The following is a 21,146-nucleotide window of genomic DNA, read 5'->3' on the forward strand; positions in this document are numbered from 1 at the left end:
TTGCATCTATAAGCGAATCCCATTGGGGAGGCAGATCATACCTTGCAGTTCGCAGTGGGCACTCTGTATCCACTACAGTCACCACTATGTGCCCGAGAATGGGTGGAGCGACTTCCAGACCCACCGCAAGGTCGTGGGCCTTGTCACCATTACCGACTGCCTCTTGGCCAAGACCTTCGAGAAGCTCCACGTGCAGAGGAGCTGTATGGCAACACGCTCTATGACTCTCGGCTCTTTGTCTTTGTGCTGCATGGGGAGGTGGCCGAGCAGCCGCGCACCGACGTGGCCTTCAATTTACGAGGACTGCAGGGTGGTGGAGAAGAGGATCGAGGACTTCACTGAGTCTCTCTTCATCATGCTGAAGTCCAAGTGGCTGGACTGTGCATCCGACAAGACTGGGGACAAGATCTTCCTGCTCTACATCCTGTTTGAGAAGGAGGACTTTGTGGGATTGGACACAGAGAGCAGGAAAGTATACCTGGATGCCCGGACACCCTGGCTGTGTGAAGGGTTGCTTCCCTACATCCAGAAAGGGATCAGCAAGGAGGAGGGCTGTCTTGTAGCCAAGGCGTGAGGGAGGTGAAACCCGCCGGTTTTCAGACGTTTAAAAGTGAATCCGCCTTTGTTTCAGAGAGATTCTTTTAGGGTTATTATGCACACTTACTCCCGCTTTTCAGCCAATTCCCCTGGTGTGACCCCTGGAGTTGCTGTCCAATAGTGTAGCCAAAGCCACTGATGCTAGGAGAGCTGCGGAGGAGGCTGCTCTGAGCTGAGATGTGCTGTAGGTCAAATGCACATCAGACGCTGAGACTTGTCTAGTAAAAAGAATGTAAATTATCTTGCTTCTTTCTTTATTGATTACATGTCAAAATGATAGTATTTTACATACTGTAGAATAAGTAAGATATGTTCTTAAAATCAGTTTCTAGGGTTTTTTTTGGGGGGGTTACATTTTTAAATGTGGCAACTGGGAAACTTTCTTTAAATGGCTGTCATTTCATTCCTGTTGGACAGCATGTCCTGGGACAGTCTCATCCCTTTGCTTATAGATGTCATGCTGAATCCTGAGACGCAGAATGAGGTGCTGGTTGAGCTGGGGGTGGAGCCAGTGTCTCCTGCCTCCCAGGTCCAGCACCTGCACGTCTCAGGCCCTCTCTCCCTGCCTGACAACCACCATGCCAATTTAGGACAACAGAAACACTGCCAGGGGCTTCCAAATGAGCTCCTTATGCAGGGAAAGGCGTGTCACGGAGCATGGGGCACAGCAGGGAAAGATTCGTCCTCACTTTGTCCCTGTGATAAGGTCAACGGACCCACTTTGCCTAGGAAGTGCAGACGAGCTCTTCTGGGCTGCCTAACCCCCAACATTCTGTTCTGTTTCCCTGTGTATCTATCGAGATGTCCCTCGGGCAGAAGAAGGTGAGATGCCTTTGCCGAAAAGTGGTCCCTCTTTGCTGGAGAGAGTGTGGGAATCGGTGCCCCCCCGACCTACGACCTCGGGCCTTGAGTCTGGAGAGGGCTCATGGCGGTCCCACAGGTACGGTCGGAGGGCCTGGCACGTGCTGCCAGGCCTGATGTGGAGGAGGTTTTCTGCGATTCTCTGTGAGTCTAAAATCAGATTCTACTTTCTGGTTGTTGGTAAGTTGGAGGAGAAGATGCCAGAGAATTGATAAAAAGAAAGTCCAGACCAGTCCTGTGAGTGACAGGCACAGGGGACCCGAGTCCCACCTGCTTGTGGTGCCTGGTGGGCTCTGGATGAATTTTCACTTCCTCCCCGGACATACGTCTATATCTTAAGGAAGGGGCGAGGCATGTCGTGGTCATGAACTGTACTTGTCCTCACAGGGCCCCGTGAACTACACGGCTTTCTCACTTTCTGTTTCTTGTAGATGAGCTGGCAGATGTTGTGGCCTGGGCAAAGCTGAGGACACAGATGACAGCACCGTGCCACTCCCAGGCTGGCTCCATTCCCGTCACCTGTCACCTCCTGCTGAGTCCCCAGGCGTCAGTTAATGTCGGTACATCGGTGCAACGTAAGCAGGGACCAACATCTCCCCCTGGACAAAATGGTGGGTGAGCAGTGGAAGCCTAGAGCCCTGCCCCAGCCCCCTGACAGTGCCTCCTCTTTTGTCACAGGAGGCACTGGTCACATGTTTGTTCAGCAACTGCTTGGCTCTGAGTCTGCAGACCCACCAGAGAATGCCAGCTTGTTTTTGCCGTTTGAAGACTGTCCTTGGGATTTGGCGGAGTAGCTGGTTGTGTGCTTAGCCCATAGTGGTTGACACTGACACCATTGTTTACCCAGAACCTTGTGTACAAGGCATGGCTCCCGGCATCAAAATACAGCAGCCCATTAAACCTCCCTCCTGGTGGGTCTGTCTGTTTTGGTACCTTAAGGGCTCAGCCAGCATCTGAACGTCAGTGAGATAACGCGGCCTGTGAGCTCGGGTCAAGTAAGTTCTCCTCCAGTCACTTTTACTCCATTGTTGCTTTTACTATTCCACAGTCATTACTTTTTTAAACAATGCTTTGGTGCAGGAACAGATCCTAATTCTCTCCTGTTACTCTTGGTGGGAGTGAGTAAAATTGTCCAGCTTGAAATGCGACCACATTTTGTAGCTCAAAAGCTGTTTACACGCATCAAGGTGAAGTTTAGGTTTGGGGCGCTGACCACGTTGGGGTCCCCCGGCAGCGCCGCTCGCCTCAGGCCCCTGCCTTCCCTGGAACAATAGGTGAGGGTGGGTCTCACCGTCCCCTCATCCCTGTCCTCACCAAACTCACGTAAATTCTTGTAATTGCTCTCAGATATTTTTGTTCTCATGTGTTTCTAATTTTCGCTGTTCCTCTTTTCCTTTTTCTATTTCCCTTTCTATCTTGTACCGCCCTGTGAGCATGTTGTTGCGTCTGAAAAATGGACTGTGCACACCCTGCATTGGAAATAGCCAGATTGTCCTCCGTGCTGTCCCCATCGCTTTAAAAAGCAAAAACCTTAACAGTTGCCTTGATCCATATATTATCCTAGTCATCTTTTTATTTTCTAGTTTTTTGGAATTTTTGCTTTGTTAGCACATCACCCACTGGTGTTTGATACCTGTTAAAATCCTTGCTTTGAGGAACCAGTTTGATCCTCCATATGTTTGGTGACAAATGCGCCCTTATTAAATTTGTTTGATTGTTTTGAAGAAGTGAGATGCGAATTGATTTAGGCGGCTGCTGAGGGATTTTTTTCATGGAGTATTTAAACTTGGAAATTCAAAATCTGCAACATCTTCCTTGATTCTGGCTTTCACACAAACGTGTTTGGCACGCGGTTCCAGGCTGTCGCTGTGTGACGTGCGTGACGGAGCTTCCTGGCCGGTGGTCACTGGTGAGAAATTGGCAGGCTCGGAGATGAGCAGCTGCAGGGGATGCTGTTGGAGGAAGCAGTCACCGTTTTTTGGTTTTTTGTTTTCTGTTTTTGCATTCACCTTCCCCGTGCCATTTACTTTACTTTGCCTTCATAGAGAGGCAGGATCGGGTCTAAACTCCATGCCACTCTTATTTTCCCTTTACGAGGCTGGTTTTTCTGAGTATCAGAACAACATGGCCTTCTCCTAAGTAGCTGGCTCACTTGGATCTGGTGGACACAGGGACCGCTAAAGGGGACCGTAGCTTCCTCTCTGCTCCAGCCAGTTGTCATTCAGAGCCGGGTCTGTGGTTTGCCTCAGCAGCCATGCAGGCCTCCCTGCACCATCCTTTACTATTAACCCATGTTGGCAGTAAATAGCTGACTCCGTGTCTGTTGCAGCTGACATCCACCGGCCGTGTCGTTAGTTTGCGATAGTGAATCTCCAAAACCACAGTCAGCCGTGAAGTGACCTTGCATTCTCACTCACACCCTGGTTCATCTCACCCGGGGAAAGGGTTTGGCCACCACCGTCATGCTGGCCATGAGACATTGTTTCTCCTTTCATGCCCTGGTCCAATTGTGGACACTTCATCATTCACTGACTTGGTCTCGCTTGAGACAGGCCAGACTTTCTGAAAGAGTCCATCACATTCTGGGGGGGAACAGAACAGAAGTAAGAGTCGCAAGTAGGAGTCTAGGCTATCTGTGTTGGCAAATGAAGGCTGGGATCTGTGAAGGCTGGGCTGTGCCCTGGACACAGGCCTTTCCCGTGGCTCCCAATAGCCCAGGGGTCGGAGTGAGAACAGCCTAGCCTGGGTTCCCCCATTCTCATCTGCTCACTGGCAGGTGTGTCTGCTAACTAGGAACTGCCCCAAACCTCGGGCCCTTCAAAGTTCAGAACACAGGAGAACCTTGAGTCCCTTCTCCTGGGCATCCTTTGTGAGAATCAAGTGCCTTCTGAGGTGACCAGCGGCAGGAGATGCCTCCCCCTCCAGTGAGCTATCTTCGGAGGACTGTGACGCACTGCACCTTCCTTTCAGCATGTGGGGTTCCATCCGTGGTCCTTGAAGAACCAGACTTGAGAATGGCTTAGCGATAGAAATGACAGGACTAATTCCAGGGCAGGGCCGGGGGGAGGAACAGGGGAAATTGAATGTGACCTCAAACACCTAGGTGGGTTCTGGGTCTGTTACTAAAATCGGGAGCCTGGGAGGTACCTGCCAGGAATCGAAATCTAGAGTAAATGGTGGACATGAGGCATTTTTAAGATTCCATTTGTCATCCAAGTTAGGACCTCAAAGAGGTACACGGTTCTATGGCCCTGGGGCTCAGGTGAAGGAGCCGGACCAAAGATACACATTGGGAGTCGTCATTCTTAGCTGGTGTTCACAGCCGTGCAGGTGGATGAGCTCATCTCGAGAGTTGCAGACTGAGGCTGAGGCGGGGCATGGCTGTGCCTGGGTTGGAGGAAAGCCCAGACCATGCAGCTTTGGTGTGTCAGTCAGTGGCTTTTGGGATTTTCAGAGCAATGGCATTTATCCTTAAGGCTCTTGGGGATGGGCAGGGCCACCCAGGAAGAAATCTGAAGGGAGGGTTGTGGCCACACGTGCGCGTCTTGGGATGATGCAGGGGCTGCATGGTCCTGGAGGAGAACCTCCTCGGAAGCTGGAGTCGGAGTGGGGAGTGGGGAGAAGGTAGTCACACTCACCTGTGAGGGAGGGACAGAGGCCTAGGGAGTCTCCACCCTAGCGGACTCTCTTTCCCACGAACAAAAGGCCAGCAGACAGAAGATTTGAGGTGAGAAGGGACGGGCGCTGGGAGAGGAGCCAAAGTGGAGAATGGTGGTTGGACAATTCTGGAATAGTCTCCCTGCAAAATAGAGTTAAAAAAACCCAGACTCTTAAGAATATTGATAGTGACGTTGGAGGAGATAGTTCTTTTTCTGGCCTCCTAAAGGTAAGGCATTTATCCAGGAATACACAGAAGAATCGGGCAGTCTGGTCCGGGGGCTTGACCCTTACCAGGGGGAACAATGCAAGTTTAAAGGGGAAGAAGGTCAGCGGAGGGAAACTATCCAGGCCTCTTGTCAGGTACCAGTCGGCCGCACTACTTGCGTGTTGCATTCACATCCATGCCTCCCAGGTGGGCGGTGGCAGACCCCTTTTGCAGATTGGGAAGCCTTCTCAGAGGGGTTAAGGAATTGGTCCGTTTAGCGGCTAGTCAATGCTGTAGCAGGATTCAAGCAGGGCCTTGTCAGACTTCAAGGGCATGTTCTATCTACTAATACCGGTACCTCCCTGTTGTACCTGGATTGGTGAATTGGGTCACTTTTGGAGCCTTTCACAAAAAGTACGATTTAAGTGCCTCAGGACTGTTTCACAAAGCTCAGTGTTCTTTAATGCTTCAGAAGCACCGCAGTGATTTTTGCCCCACAGAGGTTAGGTCTTACTCTTTGACGCTGACGTGGTTGCAAATGACGTACCGGTGCAAATCCAGACTTAGCAGCTTCTGAAGGGAAACTCTCCAGTTCTCACTTGATAGGCTTTTTTCCACGGGATGTAACCTGCTGCAGCATAGATCTGAGCTTTCCGTATGGAGTGAGCGTTTGATATCCAAAGTTAGCAAAGAAGGGTCAGATGGAGAAAATCGACGTTAACAATTTATTTTGGGGTTTCATTAGACAAGATGCACTATCGCTTAATGGCCCATATAACGTATGTAATTGAGTACAGAACATTGCATTCCTTACTTTCTAATGAGAGCTGTCTTGCAACGTAAGGTTGTCTTCTTTGGAACTTCAGCTCAGCCAGTAGGGAACCTGTCAGTGTGTTGGTGTGATTGTATTTACACAGTGCATGTAATCTGGGCTTACTCAGCCCCAAACACTCCAGTGCAGAATCATAGGCTGTAGCCATCATTTAGTTATACAAATACTTCTACAACTATATGATACAAAAAAAAAAAAAAAAGAGAGAGAGAGAGAGATTGCCTTTATCAAAGTTCCTTTGATTTTAAATGCAAACTGTTGTTGAGCAGCTCTGGTTCCCTTTGAATATGAATATGTACATTTCTTTGCATGTAACTTGGATTTTAGACTAGAACACCAACCTCTTGCTTTCCAAGATCCAGAAAAATCATAGCCAAATGACATACGTATTAAACATTTTATTCTTTTCTTCTGAGACAGAATCCTTGAATCTGGGACTTGGGCTGTGATTTTGCTTTTTGCTCTTCCCACACTTCTTGTCTCACTCCTTTTTCCCACGTGGCCTCCAAGATTTCATGGTCTCCGTGGAGCAATTTGACAAACAGTTGGTCGCCAAGCAGTCCTGCTGTAGAGGGAGCCCAGCCAAGAGCTAAAGGACATCATCAGAGAGGGCTTTTTTGAAGAAATGGGCTCTACATTCAGTTATGAGGAAAGAGTAAGAGTCAGCCAGGAGAAGGGATCAAGAGGGTGACTCAGGTGGCAGGAGCAGCCCGGGTAGAGGCCTGGAGGCTTGTGGGGTGGGGACTCGGGGAGAGTGCACTGTGTGGTCCAGGGTGGAGGGTGCCCCTGCTTGGGAGGACCCTGGAGTGGGCCTAGTGTTGGAGGGCTTTGGAGGAGCTTGGTTTTTTACTACAACTGACACAGAAGAGGCAGTGAAGGGTGTCAGCAGAAATTGACCCTCAGGAGAGGTACTCCTGGTTTTGCTTCTGATGTTCTACAGAAAGAAGGGGTCGGGGTGGGCGAGAGCAGCTCTGCCCGTCCCTTTGAGACCCACCCCTTCATTCATTTATTCATAACACATGCAATTCTGAGTGTCCAGGGGAGAGAGGGTGGACTCACAGTAGTAAGAAAAATGTATTGCTTCCTGAGAGCTTAGCAGTGTCACAAGTTGTCTTAGCGTAGAATGTTCTAGGAACACAGCAGAGGCACCTAACCCAAAGTGCAGAGGTTCGAGGGAAGGAAGGCTTCCTTGACAAACCGTCAAAATGGGCCTGGAGGCAAGTGGGAAGTAGCAGCAGGTCAGGGGGCCCCTGAGGTCAATGGGGACCTGGGTACTGAGGTGAGGCTGGGCGAGCAGCGTCGTGGGTGGGGCTAGAACTCTACCAGGGAGCCTCTGAAGGGTTTGAAGTGGGAGTGATGTAATGAAATATGTGCTTTGGGAAGGCTGTCCTGGCTGTGAGTGTGTGTGTGTGTTTGTGTGTGAAGCGGGGAAGAGGGGGAGAGTGCCACCAACTGGGAGGGTCATTAGAAGTCCATTGACAGGCTGGGGGGCTACCAGTGGGAGAGGGGCTTCGGTGCTGCTTGGGGACGGCAGGGGCAGTGTGGATGCCGGATTTCCTCATGGGGAGGGCTTATTAACGGGGACCCCCTAGCGGCAACTAGTGTCTGGAAGAAAACGGATGCAGCCAGGTGGACTTTTCTCTTCTTCCCTGACTTGTGTGATGATCTTAGCTCAGCCAACATTTGGAACAGAAGAGCTAAGTTTCAGGGTAGCCCAGGACTTTGTTGAGCTCGTTCGAATGAGATCTGATAGGCTTTATGCTTGTGTTGAGATCTGCATGTTCACATAGCTAGAAACGTCCCGTCTTTTGGATTTCCATAGGGGTATTTATTCTTGATAAAGATTGCTTTCTTGGTGAGAGGAAATTTAATACAGCTGCTGTGTTTCTCAAAAAAAATCTTATCTTTTAAGAAATTTAATATTCAAAAAAATAGCAAAATTTAAAATGATAAAGTAAGGCTTTGGTGTAGTTTCTTTGGTTTCTGAGTTAATGTAGAGTTAGAGCCTTTGCATTACTTAAATAGCACATCCTTGTCAGTATTTAAAGAGCTGTTAGTGAGCGCCCCAGGCCCCACTTCTCAAAGCATCATTAAATCTTGCTCTGAAATAGTGAAGTCATAAAGTTCTTGTTGGCAGAAGCCAAGCAGTTGGTTTATAATTTGCAGCATAGAACCCTTTATAAAATAATAATAGGTTCAAAATTAAGAAAGTGGAAGAAAATTGATTTTTTTAAAGCTGAAACATAATCTTTCTTGTGTTAATGTTGCAACTGGAAATTTCGAAAAGAAAAATCCTAATGTAATATCATCTATGTGGAATACATATATGTCTATCACGTTTGCAATGTAACTGCGCAGTGGTTTTTGAAGTCAGGACCATTCCAGCTGAGATACTGGCAGTGATGGTTGCTGGTTTTCAATGGAAGACCCTAAATTTGCGTTCTTAGCTTTATTCGTTTCTTTTCTGTTCTCTCTCTCTCTATTTTTTTTTTTTTTTTTTTGTAGTGAGAGGGCTCGGTAGTGCTTTGCCAGCATGATTTTGGGGCAATTTGGGGGCAGATATCGTGCACAAGCAGTGAGATATTTCCATGCATTTTACTTTCCCGACATCACCATGGAAAATGTGGGGGTTTGGGCCTGCAGGCCGGGATGCTGCAGGACTCCCTGGTCCATCACCTTTATGTCTTGGAGCTGCTCCAGTCAGTGAATGACTTTCTGTGGCTTGCAGGTAAGGTGATCTGATGCAGATGATCAGATGTGTAACTAAGCACTGTTACTTGAAATAGAAAACCTATCAAAAATGGGTCTAAAATACAGGATGAAGGAGGAGAATTGGCTGAGCTGCTTGCATGGGGAATATTCTCAGGTGACTCCCTCATTGTGTCTCCTGTCACTCACCACCCCCCCAGCCATGCACGGCAGTCATGCTGAAGCAAGCATGCACTTTCTCAGAAACGCGCTGAATTTCCTTGTGCCTCTGTTTGTTGGCTTTTTTTTTTTGAAAGCACATCTTGCCCTTTGCTTAAATGTCATCCCTGCCTAGTCACCTCTTACACTCATTCGTCTGGAACTCGTCCATACATAGCTGCTGAATGGATGAACAGAATGTAGTATCTCCATGTAGTGGAACATTATTCAGACGTAAGAGTGAATAAAAAAGAAAAAATAAATAAAGGGGAATATGAAAAATGCCACCTGCTCTTGGAAGTCCACCCTGACTGCTCAACCCACCCTTTTCCCTTTGAAACCCAATCACTTATGCTCCTCTCTACTCTTTTTGATAGTACTTACGACCTTCTAATAAACTTTAACACTTTCAAAAAAAAAAAAAGAGAGATGCTCATACCACTTCAACATGGACGAGCCTTGATAACAGCACGTTAAGTGAAAGGAAGCAGACACAAACGGCCACATATTGTTGACTTCAGTGATCTGAAATGCTCAGAATAGGCACATGCAGATGCAGAGAGCAGGTTATGGTTTCAAGGGGCTGGGTGGAGGGGGGTTGGGTTGTGACGGCTAGTGACAGGGGTGTTCTTCTGGGGTGATGAAGTGTTCTGGAAATAGATGATGGTGAGGGCTGCACAACCGTGAGTGTGCAGAAGACTGCTGAGCGCTGTCTCTAGGAGTGCCTGTGGTTGGGGGCGGCTTTATTTTGTTCTCATCCGTGAAGAGTCATCTTGTGCTGAGGCCATTCTACTCCTGTGAGTGGTGAGGCTCAGAGACTTTGCAGAGTCATGTGTTATTTTCCCCCTTGCTGAGTGTAAGCAAAAAAGGTTTAAGCCTGAGAAAGTGCTCCATCTGCAGAAATGTCTTTTAGTTTTGCATGGTGTAAAAATCTTCAGAGATTTTTAATCGTTGAGGACAGCCTGTGGGGGGAAATAGCCCGTGAAGCCTGGGTGACACTGGGAAGTGCCGCGCTTCCATCCCTGACATGGGTGGGGATTTCACCCCCGTTCAGGCAGTGAAGGGCCCAGACCCGTGAGCGGAGTTGACAATCGTGAATATTTACTTGTATCCGCTGCTTCATCTTGGATATTAATTTCAAGCTGAGTCAGTTTGTGGCGGCAGCCTCATCCTACATCAGGAATCTATAGTATCTGCTCTTTGAGGTGAAGACCTGACAGACTTGATTATTTAACAGTCTCCCTTGAATTGATATGTCATATTCCTTTGTCAATAGTAAAACAGCAGAAATATTGACGTCCTTTTATGCCGATGTGACCTGGAGCAGATTTAGTCTCTGTGCCTCAGTGGCCTTATCTTCGGGTGGGGAAGATGATAACAGTGCTTCCCTCAGAGGGGCTGGTGAGAGGAGAGTGAGGAGCACAAAGGGAGGACTTACACGAGATGCTCATGAATGACAAAATTTAGTGCTCTGAGCCTGGTGTGGCCTCAGGGGCAGAGATGGCCGAACAGAGAGGTCCTAGCCGGAGCTCGATCCGTGTTGGCAGCTGTTATGATCAGTATCACCACTGTGGGTTATCAGGCAGTTTTAAGACTTGGTAATAGGAATTCATGAATAATGTTAAAAGATTAGACAACTCAGATCCGGTTTACATAGTTCTCAAGATTTCATATGAGAAATGGATATTTTTCCCCATCTTAAATCTGAGTTGAGTCTCTAAAAAAATTCTGTATTCCTCCAACTTTTTGATTTAATTCTCCATTTCTTGAAAAAAAAGTCTTTAAATGGAGTTACTGGTGTCTGAACTGAGGGTCTCATGCATGCTGAGCACATACTCTCTCAAGTGAGGTATAATCTCCCCCGTGATTTTTTTTAAACTTTTCTTTCTTAGTATTCAGTGGTTAGAGGCCTCTAATTCTTTTTATGGGGATATGTCCATGAACCTGTAAATCTATAATTAGTGGACAAAATTTGGTTTATGAAAAAATTCTATAAAACTTTCTGCAATCCATTCAAAAGGAAATGCTCATTGACATAAAATGTTTCTCCTTTATGGTGATTTCTAATTTTTTGCCTGCCTTAACTTATTAAAAGTAATCCTCATCATCATAATGACCAAGCTTGCTCTGAGTGGACACCTCCCTAAGGCTAAAATGCTTTCCTCATGTTTTAACTCATAGCAGGTTTTTAAGGGTAGGTATCAGTGTCTCTTTTTTGCAGCTGAGGGATTGAGAGATGGGGCAGCTTGTCCAAAATCTCACACAGCTGGCGTTGGCAGACTAAGGGCTGGAACCCAGGCTGCACAGGATGCTTTCTCAATGGCTCCTCTGATCAGCCCCTTGTTGAGTGGTTTCCCGAAATCCTGTGAGTCCATAAATGAACGATTTTAGCGATCTCAGTTTGATGAAGCCTTCAAAGGAGAGACACCAGTGAGAATGTGAGACAGAGTGGCATAAATTGAAATTGTACGTTTTCACAAATGTTGCATTCTCAGGCAATGACTTAAAATGTTTATATATTTTTATTTTAGTGCTATGTAAACACTAAAAACAAAACATTAAAAATGATTATAGTGCAAAATAGGAGTGGGCTTTGAAAGTCCAACCATTGCTAATCATGTTGCTTGTATTTCTCTAGTGGTGCTTATTGACAGAAAAATTTACAAAGACTGAATTGGTTCTATGTAGTCTTAGTATGGAGGAAAGTTTTGTCAGTGAATATTGTAAGTAAAATCTTTACTCTTTTCTTTCTTGATGATGAATATGTAAGTTGTTTTCATGGCTTAAGTGCATTTCCTCATTTGTGAAATTTGAGTGATGCCATTTACCTTTTTTGACTGTGAGATGTAGACGCCTTTTATACGAAGCACCCAAGAGCTGCTTAGTAAAAATATGCTGTAACAAGGACAGAAAGCTTAGAAGGATCAACTCTGAATACTAAAGAGGGTGGCTTGTTTCTGATGCATATTCAATATGCATATATATGAATATATGAATATGGCTTAAAGTAACAAGGATTCAGGGTTTTGTGTGTGTGTGCAGTATGAAGGTTTAATGAAATCTGTATCATTCTAGTGAGACAGGGACTAGTTAAATCACCTTAAGCAGACGGCCTTGAAGATTATTTACACAGAATGTGTGTTGTTACAACTCAGAATTCATGTTGCCGTGTAACCATCCACTCAGACATTTAAATTCGTAGAAATCTGACCAGAACTATTAAGTTTAAAAAAATCCACATTGATCATTTTAAGGGAATAAGCTTCTTTCTTTTGTGATTAAAGAAATTTTGATTTATTTTTCTGCATGCTTAAAAGGTTTTAAAATATCAAAACATTGATTTGACATGTCACTTTTTTTAATAGAATAAAGCTCATGCTGTTTTAATGTGCAAATAAATTTTTTTGTATTTCAATACACTTGTAAGATTTCCTGGCTCTTTGAGAAGTATTTTGCAAGATACTTAGATTACCTACTGTTGGAAAAATACAGACGTGACTTTTATGAATAGAGGCCTAGTACAGATCTGTTGGTTTTTGCTACAGTGCATGACATGAGGCCTAGGAGAGAGAGCTTTGCTGCTGATTGCCGGAAGGACAGATCCCAGATCTCAGTCTCCCCTCCTGTAAAATGAAGTGGCTGGACTGGGTTCTTTTCTCTTCTAAGATGAGTTTCCATGAGCCTGTGTCTTTTGTTTATATTCAAGAGTATTAGCAATGTCAGATAATATACTGAATACCCCTACCTTCCCCGAAGCAAACTGCAGTATGTGCTACATAAGCTTTTAGTTATCTGATTCTTGTTTCTGATTCAACAGGCAATTTTTGTTTTGCATCTTTTCCGGCAACCTGGAAGGTCTATTTAGCCATAGGAGGCGCTGTTGCACTTTCATACAGTCTTAAATTTCCTGTTTGTAAAAGAAGGCTTAACAAATATTTTTTTGCTTTGATTCCTTTGCTTAGTGCTTCAGAATAGCACAATGTCCATTATGTCTGTCTACCTGGAAAAATTATTCTGCTTATATCTTTGTTTTATTCTGTCATCTCGCTGTGAACATTTCAGACTTGCTGTGCAAACAATGGCAAAATCGGTCTTTTATTCCAGTGTTAGCAACCAGTGAGCCGGGATTTTATAAAGCAGCTAGAAGTGACCTCTTGAGCACCTTAAAGCTGAAAAGTGTACTGAGTTCCCTGAGTATTGACCCAGCCGCTGTGTGTCATTTGGTGGGAGGTGATTTTGTACATAGAAGAATGGGTGTAGTGATTTGACTTGGGTTTGTGTGCACGCGCTGCCACTGAGCCACGTGAGCCTGAGTCAGTTTGTTCTGAGTTTCTCCCTCGTCTGTGAGATGGGGATGCTCGTATATGCTTTGCAGAATTGTGAGAATTAGAAATTATGTAAATTGTTTAGCACAGTGGGAATGTCAAAGGGCTCATAAAGTTTAGCTCCTGTTTTGTATGAAGCCATTATTTTACAGTCTTTGGCAATTACTAAGAAACAGGAAAATAAGAAAAGCTGGTTTTATGATGAAAGATATTTGAGGAGGTTCCATAGTTCCTATACCCATAATTTAGAATCAGCAAAGTCAGGACCGTTACACAGTCGCCCTGAACCAATGTTAAGCCACAGAATTTTTTGGTACTTCATATATATTGGGGCTTAAGTGGACCCCATACTTATACACATGTTTTCTCCAGCAGCCAACTGAGAGATGACACAGAAGAACAGACAGGCGATAAATGTCTCCTTTATTACTGATGAAGCCACGTTCTCCATGAAATTCAGGGCTGTGGGAAAATGCGTGTCATGATACTGTGTCCCAGAATTAGAGACTCACGCAGTCCCAGGTAACTCTGGGCCACAGCGAGCCTTCCCTTAAGATGATATGCCCCATCATGCACAGGGCTGACCTGCCATGGAGCTGAGCATCCCTGGTGCTTCCCAAGGGTGGCCAACACTGGAGGGAAAGGAAAGGTTTCCTATGCCCTGCTTGTCTCTCCAGACTGACAACTCAATCTGTTATTGTGAAGAGTGCTAGCCGTTGGCAAGGGGTCAGGTGTGTGAATGGGGAAGCCCTCTCCATGGACCAGAGGAGTGTGGAGGTGGCATCCCTTCTCTCACTTTAAACAGGTGTTGGGATGCAAGAGAAGGGTGCTCCCCAAGAGTTTATAAGAGGGGAAATAAGGATTTCCTTTGGGACTCAGACTAGCCATGTAACACAGAAGATGATTAGTAGGGAGACTTGTAAATCACTTTCTTATTAAATTCACATTTGTTGAGCACCAAAAATGTGCTACATTCTTTTCTGAGCGTTTTACAGAAATGAATCCTTCAATCTTCACAACAAGTGAGTAAGGGAGATTGGATTGTTATCCCAGGTTTACAATGAGGAATTTGAGGCACGGAGAGTGTAAGTAAGTTGGCCAATGTCACAGAGCTAGTAAGTGGCAGAGCTGGTATTTAAACCCTGGCTGTCTGGTTTCCAGGCTCCCAGGGATGGGCTTTGGGTGTTTAGAGGCATCTACATCCCTGGATCTCTGTACCTCTGTGCATATATTAGCCCAGAAAGGACAGGGAAAGGAGAGTTACACAGGTGCTCACAGTCGTGTCTCAGCCACTGTCCACGGACAGTGCACCGTGATTGGCGTTAAATGTCTTCTGGGCAGCAGATCTGTTCGTATAACAGACATTTAGTCCATTGAGTTAATCTAGAAACCCTTCCTGCTCTGCTTCTGTCCATGGTTGCCATGTGGCTGCCTGCCTGTGATTGGGCCGTTGAGGAGAATCTGTACTCATATTTGAACTCTGATATTTCAGTCTAATTCGTGGTTTCACATCTCCTGTTACATTAATAAATTCAATTTCTGGTTTTCTTGCATCAGTCTCTCATGAGTTTGGTTAATGTGACATCAGTCCATGGGAGCCCAGGGTTGCTGACGGTATATTTTCTGAGCTCGTTGTGGCACTTCTACCCGTGCGGACCTGGGTGGAAGATTTCCGCCTTCCGCACTGATTTCCCCGAAGAGCAGGGTCCTCTCCCACCCCCGGATGTGAGGTTGGGAGCTCTCAGAGTAGGCCAGTCAGAGGCCAAGTCCACCAATCAGAAAATGATGAAGTCCTTGGAAGTGGGTTTAATAGAAAACAAGGGCTTCCAGGTAGTCCGATGGGCTGTTCGAGTCCATTTGGTGAAAAGCTATCCACTGTTTCTGGTTGTGCTGCTTCTTTGCTGTTGAAAATTCTGGATTACATGGAGGGATTTTAAAAAGCAGAAAGGTGTGATTTCATGTGGTACATCCACACCGGTGAGAAGTGATGTATGACCGCCTGTGTGAGGCATAGACAGAGTCTTACAAACTTCATAAAACAGCTTTAAAAGCTCTGCCATCTGAGTGCACTTCATATGGGGTCCAATTCATGACTGGGCATGCTGAGAGGGCAAATAATTGATAATGGCTGAAAGGACACGGAGGCATCAAAAAGGTCTCAGTCATGTTCCCTGTTTAAAGGATGTGGCACAATGTAATATATTTGAGCTGGGTCTTCACTGAACAGTTTTGAGTGTTTTCTGGGACTCCCCAGTGCACCAAGGTTCCGTGAAGCTGGGTGTCCCCTCAGTGCAGCTCTGTCAGCGCTCATCCTTGGCTGACGTGTTGTCACGGTGAGCAGGACGGTCAGCGTCCCCGGCTCTTCCGAGCTCCGTTTCTTCATCCGCAATGCTGGGTTTCTCTTCGGTGTCTACTTAGTAGGGTTGCTGAGAATCACACCTGATGTTGTCAGGGGCGATTTGTGATTGTCTCTGTAATTGTCATATAGTGAATATTTGATAGAAACTCGTTTTTTATTAAAATTATGGCTCCTAGATTGCAGTGGTTTTTAGTCTGCATTTACTCTTTTTATAACTTTATTCTTAATTTTAAATATGCACTTATTTTTATTTATTTTTATGAAGGTACTGGGGACTGAAGCCAGCACATTGTGCATGCTAAACAGGTGTTCTACAACTGAGTAATACAGACCCTCCTTGTCTGAACTTAAAAATAAATATTTCAATACACAAAATTGGTCTTAAACACCATCATGGGACCTATTTTCTGTATAGACAATTGAATACATATGCTATTTCAATAAGAATAAATGTTTTTGGGACATACTTTCTGAATCTGTTTATGTGTTTAAAAACGATCATAGGTAGTGATAAACACGAGTCTTGGATCCACTACTTAGGGTCTGTTTTGCCATCATGAGAAATTATATTCTACAGAGAAGGCTAATTGGGTCTCGTTGATATTTGGATGATTTAGCAGATGATGAAGGCTTTCAAAAGCTGACAGTTTTGTATTTTAAACTAACTACAAAGTTATCTTCTACAAATTGGAAGTCCTCAGCTTGTGAATTGCCCAGTAATTCAGTGTGTACATGTCTGTGTCTCTGTGAACGTGTGTGTGTGTGTGTGTGATTTCAAGAAGGTAGAAATAAGTTCCATATAGCCTTCTGATACCTTTCTCTTCCAGTTCAAGGTGTAGGCATATATTTATACAAATAAATTGATACTCTTTTGTCATTTGGCATATTGGTGTGAATAAATGTTTCTCATACTTGTTTCAGAAGGGTTGGGGAGAATGAGCTTAGAAAATAGGAGGAGATAGAGGCAGGAAGGTACTTTAGTCTTTGTGCAGGATGAGAAACAGTAGCTTTTCTTTTTTCTACTAAAGCAAACTGGCTCTGAATTGTAACATACTATTACTCAGAATTGCTTTTCTGATCAGATACGAGTGCCTCAGATTTTTCAAGGCAACATGAATGATGAAATGTGTTTTAGCAGTTATCTTTAAATGTAGTTTTATTTTTTAAGTAAAAGGCTAAAGCCTGTTCTTTCTTCCAGCGTTACAAGAAGTTCCCATTGATCCAGGTACATGATAATTGTGCTTAGTTTCTTCGGGTTACTGGTTTTTTTTTTTTTTTAAGTGCTTGTTTCATTGTGGTGTGAATGAATGTTTAAAATTTCTGGATTTTGATGTTTAGAACATGCTGATTTATCAGAACTGTTAAAAACCTGATTGTTGTTTGGTCCTCGTTTGGTGGGGCAACCTATTGATTTCTGTTGTCTGTTAAAGAGGGAAATTCTTCCTCTAGCCTGTAGATCATTAAGTGAATGGTTTGCAGTGTGCCTTTAAAATTCTTTGAATGCATTGAGCATGTTTGTCCAGTGAATTTTGAATTGACTCATAGTAATGACTTTGTTTGATTCTGTGGCTTTTGCTCCTCTCCACATGAATTTGAATTCTCTGTTGCATTTTGTATACGTGTTCTTAACAGGGGAAGAAATTTTGCATTTTTTACTTAGGTGGGTTTTCCTATCCCCTCTGAATGCCTTCTGTAATTGATACAGCGAAAATCTGTTATTGCAGTGCTTAATTATTTCATAAACTATTTTTTGGCTTAATCAGAAACAATGAAAAAGAATGATAATAAAAAACATGAAAACCTTCCTTCCTTTGAAGAATAGAAATGAGGTGGTCAGGCTCACCCGTGCTTTGTATCTGACACCCTTAATTTCACGTCATTGTGTATCATGATTCGGAGATGGAGTTGCTTCAGGTTTGTAGATTTTTGTTTTAACATTTGTGTTGAATTCATTCTCTAGGCTGATGTTTCCTGTTGCGTTTGTGGAAAGTGTAGGTGAAGGGATACAGATGCTACGTTTTGTATTCAGGAGGCCTGAGTTGCTGAAGAGAATATAGTTGAGGGTGGGCTGAGGAACAGAGTGACACTCCCTCACCTCCAGGCTGAAATTGATGAACAATGAAATCAATTATGTTTATCGGTATTTATTTGACCAATAGAAGTCTGAGGGCCCAGACTGTCTAGTTATGCGCAATGGAAAGTACTGAATTCACCTGCAGAATTAGGTGAATTACCAAGTAGAAGCAGCTTAGAGCAATCAGAAAAATCAGTTCTATGATGAGATATAAAAAGAATATAATACCTATTATTTCTGAAACTTTTCTATGTTAAGTTGTGTAGAGCTAAAATTAAGTTCCAAGCACCAGGAGTTAAGAGTCTGGGTGGTTCTGTGGGATCGTTATTCAGGGATGTGTCTAGACCCTGCTGGGATGTCCGAAGCTGGCAGGAAAAGACACAGAGCCAGGATTTGTCATCCTAGGGTGTCCTCCATAATGGTTCCATGTGATAGCCCATGATTGGGTTAACAAATTTAACAGACACCAGACGCATGTCAACTTTAAGAAGAAAAAGTGTGCTTAGTAACTGCTTTCAAGCAAGCACCTGTGCATCCTCACTCCTGTCTCCTTGCCATAAAAAGCAGAGACAATGCCTTGCTTGCATGTTTGAGGTTTTAGATAGCACTCTGTTCATTGCACAGCAATGACCCAGGCCCTCAGCTATAAATGCTGGGCGTGCGTGCTGTTAGATAGTCTATTATCCCCAAAACACGGACCTGGCTGGACTGGTGTTCTGCTTTGTAATGAATATCTAAAGAATTTATCTTGTTCCCCTTTCCCCATGACTCCCCTAAAGGTAAACTAAGCCTTTTTACTCATTGTGGATTCTACAATCTCTGTCTCATCCTGTCTTTCCCCAAGTTCCTGTTTACTATCCCACAACTGTTAAAGACTATTTTCTTTGATTATACACAATAAATATGGGAGCATTTGAGCGGCTCTTGGAGTTGGCTCCCTACTCCCTCTCGCTTTTTTTCCTTTTTCCACAGTCTTGAGTCATTCATTCCATGTCGGTAAGACTTCTGCCATCCAGATCCCACAGTTCCAGGTGAGAAGGATGCAGACTTTATCTCTCCTACCCGAGGGAGAGAGAGAAGAAAATTGAAATCTGCTCCCCCGTGGTCCCTTCCTGCCCCAGGGCCACTCCAGTTCACCTGCAGCTTTCTGGCCTCTGCTCTCAGGGCCTCTGTCCCAAGACTGACATCAGCCTTTTTTTCCCTTGTCAATATTTCCTGTGCCTATCAGAAGTTGGTCTCTTCTCTGAAATTCCACCCTGGCAGATGTGATGGTGGTCAGCGTGCTGGTGGGCAGTCATTTGGGGACTCCCAGGAGCCATTCTGATTCTCCTGAGTCTCTCATTCGGGGTTACAAAACTGTCGAGAACCGGAGGAAGCCCATTCACGTGAGGTCAACAGAGTATTACATCACTTTCATTTTATTTTTGAATTTTCAGTGGAGAAATTATTTGTAGCAAACTGTTCCAGATTTTCTGCCGCCTGCTTTCCTCACCACTATTTTCTTGTTGGCTCTGGTGCTTGTTTAAAGAACCAGGTTTCTTCTCTGGTCACTTCTAGCAGCTGAGCTTGCCGAATCCTTGATCTGCATTTGAAGCAGAATGCTTCTTCGTGATGTCAAACTGATTTTCCTTGTCATGTCTTAATATTTTGTGTACACTCAGCAACTGTTTCAAGTGAAATGCTCTTGTCCAATTTCGGTTAACTCACATTTGCTGAACTCCTGCTTTCATGCTGAGGGCAGTTTCTTCTTCCTGTAATAAAATTTAGCAATTTGCATTTACTATGGGAAGGTACTGGCCCGAGGTGCTTTCGTTCTTAACAGTTTTAATAACAATTCACCCATTAAAATGTACAGTGGTTTTTACTCTATGCCCAGAATTGTGCATCCCATTCAATCTTAGAACATTTTCATCCCCCCAACAGGAAGCTCCTTACGCATAAGCAGACATCCCCATCTTCCCCATCCTCCCACAGCCCCAGGGAGCCACTATTCTCTCTCTGTGGGTTTGCCTCTGCTGGAAATTTCATGTAAATCGAGTTACTTCATGTAAGTGGAAGCATCTATTGTGACTGACTTCTTTCACACTGAGTAACGTTTTCAATATTTGTCCACGTTGTGGCCTGGGTCAATATTCTATGCTTTGCTATTGCTGAATAATATTCCTCTGTATGGCTGGGCCCCTCTGTTTACCCATTCATCACCTGATAGACATTTGTGTTGTTTCTGCTGTTTGGCTGTGATGAGTAATGGCACCGTGAATATTCCTGTAGGAGTTTTTATGTGAACATTTGTTTTCAGTTCTCTTACGTGTGTGCCCAGGAAGCAAAATTGCCTGGTTATTCAGAAACCAAATGTTCAACTCTCTAAGGACCTGCCAGGCGTTTTTCCAAAGTGGCCAGGCTGTGTTACATCCTCACCAGCAACGGCTGCGACCTCTGCATTTTCTGTGTCCTCATTAGTGCATGTTACTCTTTTTTTGATTATAACCTATTGTAGTGAGTGTGAAGCGGTTTCTCCGAGTGGTTTTGACTTGATTCCCCTTACAGCTAATGATATTGAACATCGTTTCGTTGTGCTTATTGGTCATTTGTATATTTTCCTTGAAAAATATTTTTCAGATCCTCTATTCATTTTTTAATTGAGTTGCCTTTTTATTGTTGAGTTGTAGGAGGTTCTTTTTGTTTTTGTTTTTGTTTTTGTTTTTTTTGGTAGATACAAATTCCTAATCAGATAAATGATTTGAAAATATTTTCTGCTGTGTGTTTTTTTTTCACTTTCTGGATGATGTCCTTTGAAGCAAAGTTTTAAAATTTGATGAACTCCAATTTATCTCTGTTTTCTTTTTCCTTGTGCTTTTGGGGTAATATTTAATATCTGAGGTATTTTATTTAACCTTTTATATATAAAATAAATTAATTATTAAGACCGTTCTAGGAGACGGGTGCAGTTGTTGTCCCCAGTCTATGGAAAGGAGACTGGGATGCAGAAAATTTCACTGACTTATCAGTGTCAAAGCTACCCAGTGCTGTGGGAGTTCAGACCCTCATGTTTGTCCCCAGCATCTGTACTCTTCACCACCATGCTCCACTCTTTCCTGGAATCGTTAATGAAAAAGACTTTACTTTTTTGATTTCTTGTTAGTTTTTGTTTTTCTCATTGGGGCCTCATCTCCTCATTTTCCTTAAAGAGATCAGTGTAGGTTTATTTTAGGTCTCATGTAGGCAGAAGCATTGCTATCAGTTAACTTCTTTTTTACTCACTCCCCAGTGATGGCTGTTGCTAATTGACCTAATGAAGTCTTGCTTTAGTCTTTCCTTCTCATGAC

The 21,146-nt window shown here is 44.3% G+C and overlaps 1 protein-coding gene across 1 annotated transcript in view; it reads left to right on the forward strand.

Moving 5' to 3' along the window:
* The window catches only part of LOC141575162 (uncharacterized), a 148,648-nt gene that overhangs the window by 27,813 nt on the left and 99,689 nt on the right, over positions 1 to 21,146 (forward strand). The window contains exons 13-14 of the mRNA XM_074353793.1: positions 1,890 to 2,033; positions 2,137 to 2,453. The gene's annotated coding sequence lies outside the window, so the exon portion shown is untranslated. The remainder of the gene's footprint in view (positions 1 to 1,889; positions 2,034 to 2,136; positions 2,454 to 21,146) is intronic.

The sequence above is a fragment of the Camelus bactrianus genome, chromosome 26, assembly GCF_048773025.1.
Source record: "Camelus bactrianus isolate YW-2024 breed Bactrian camel chromosome 26, ASM4877302v1, whole genome shotgun sequence".
Taxonomy (NCBI): domain Eukaryota; kingdom Metazoa; phylum Chordata; class Mammalia; order Artiodactyla; family Camelidae; genus Camelus; species Camelus bactrianus.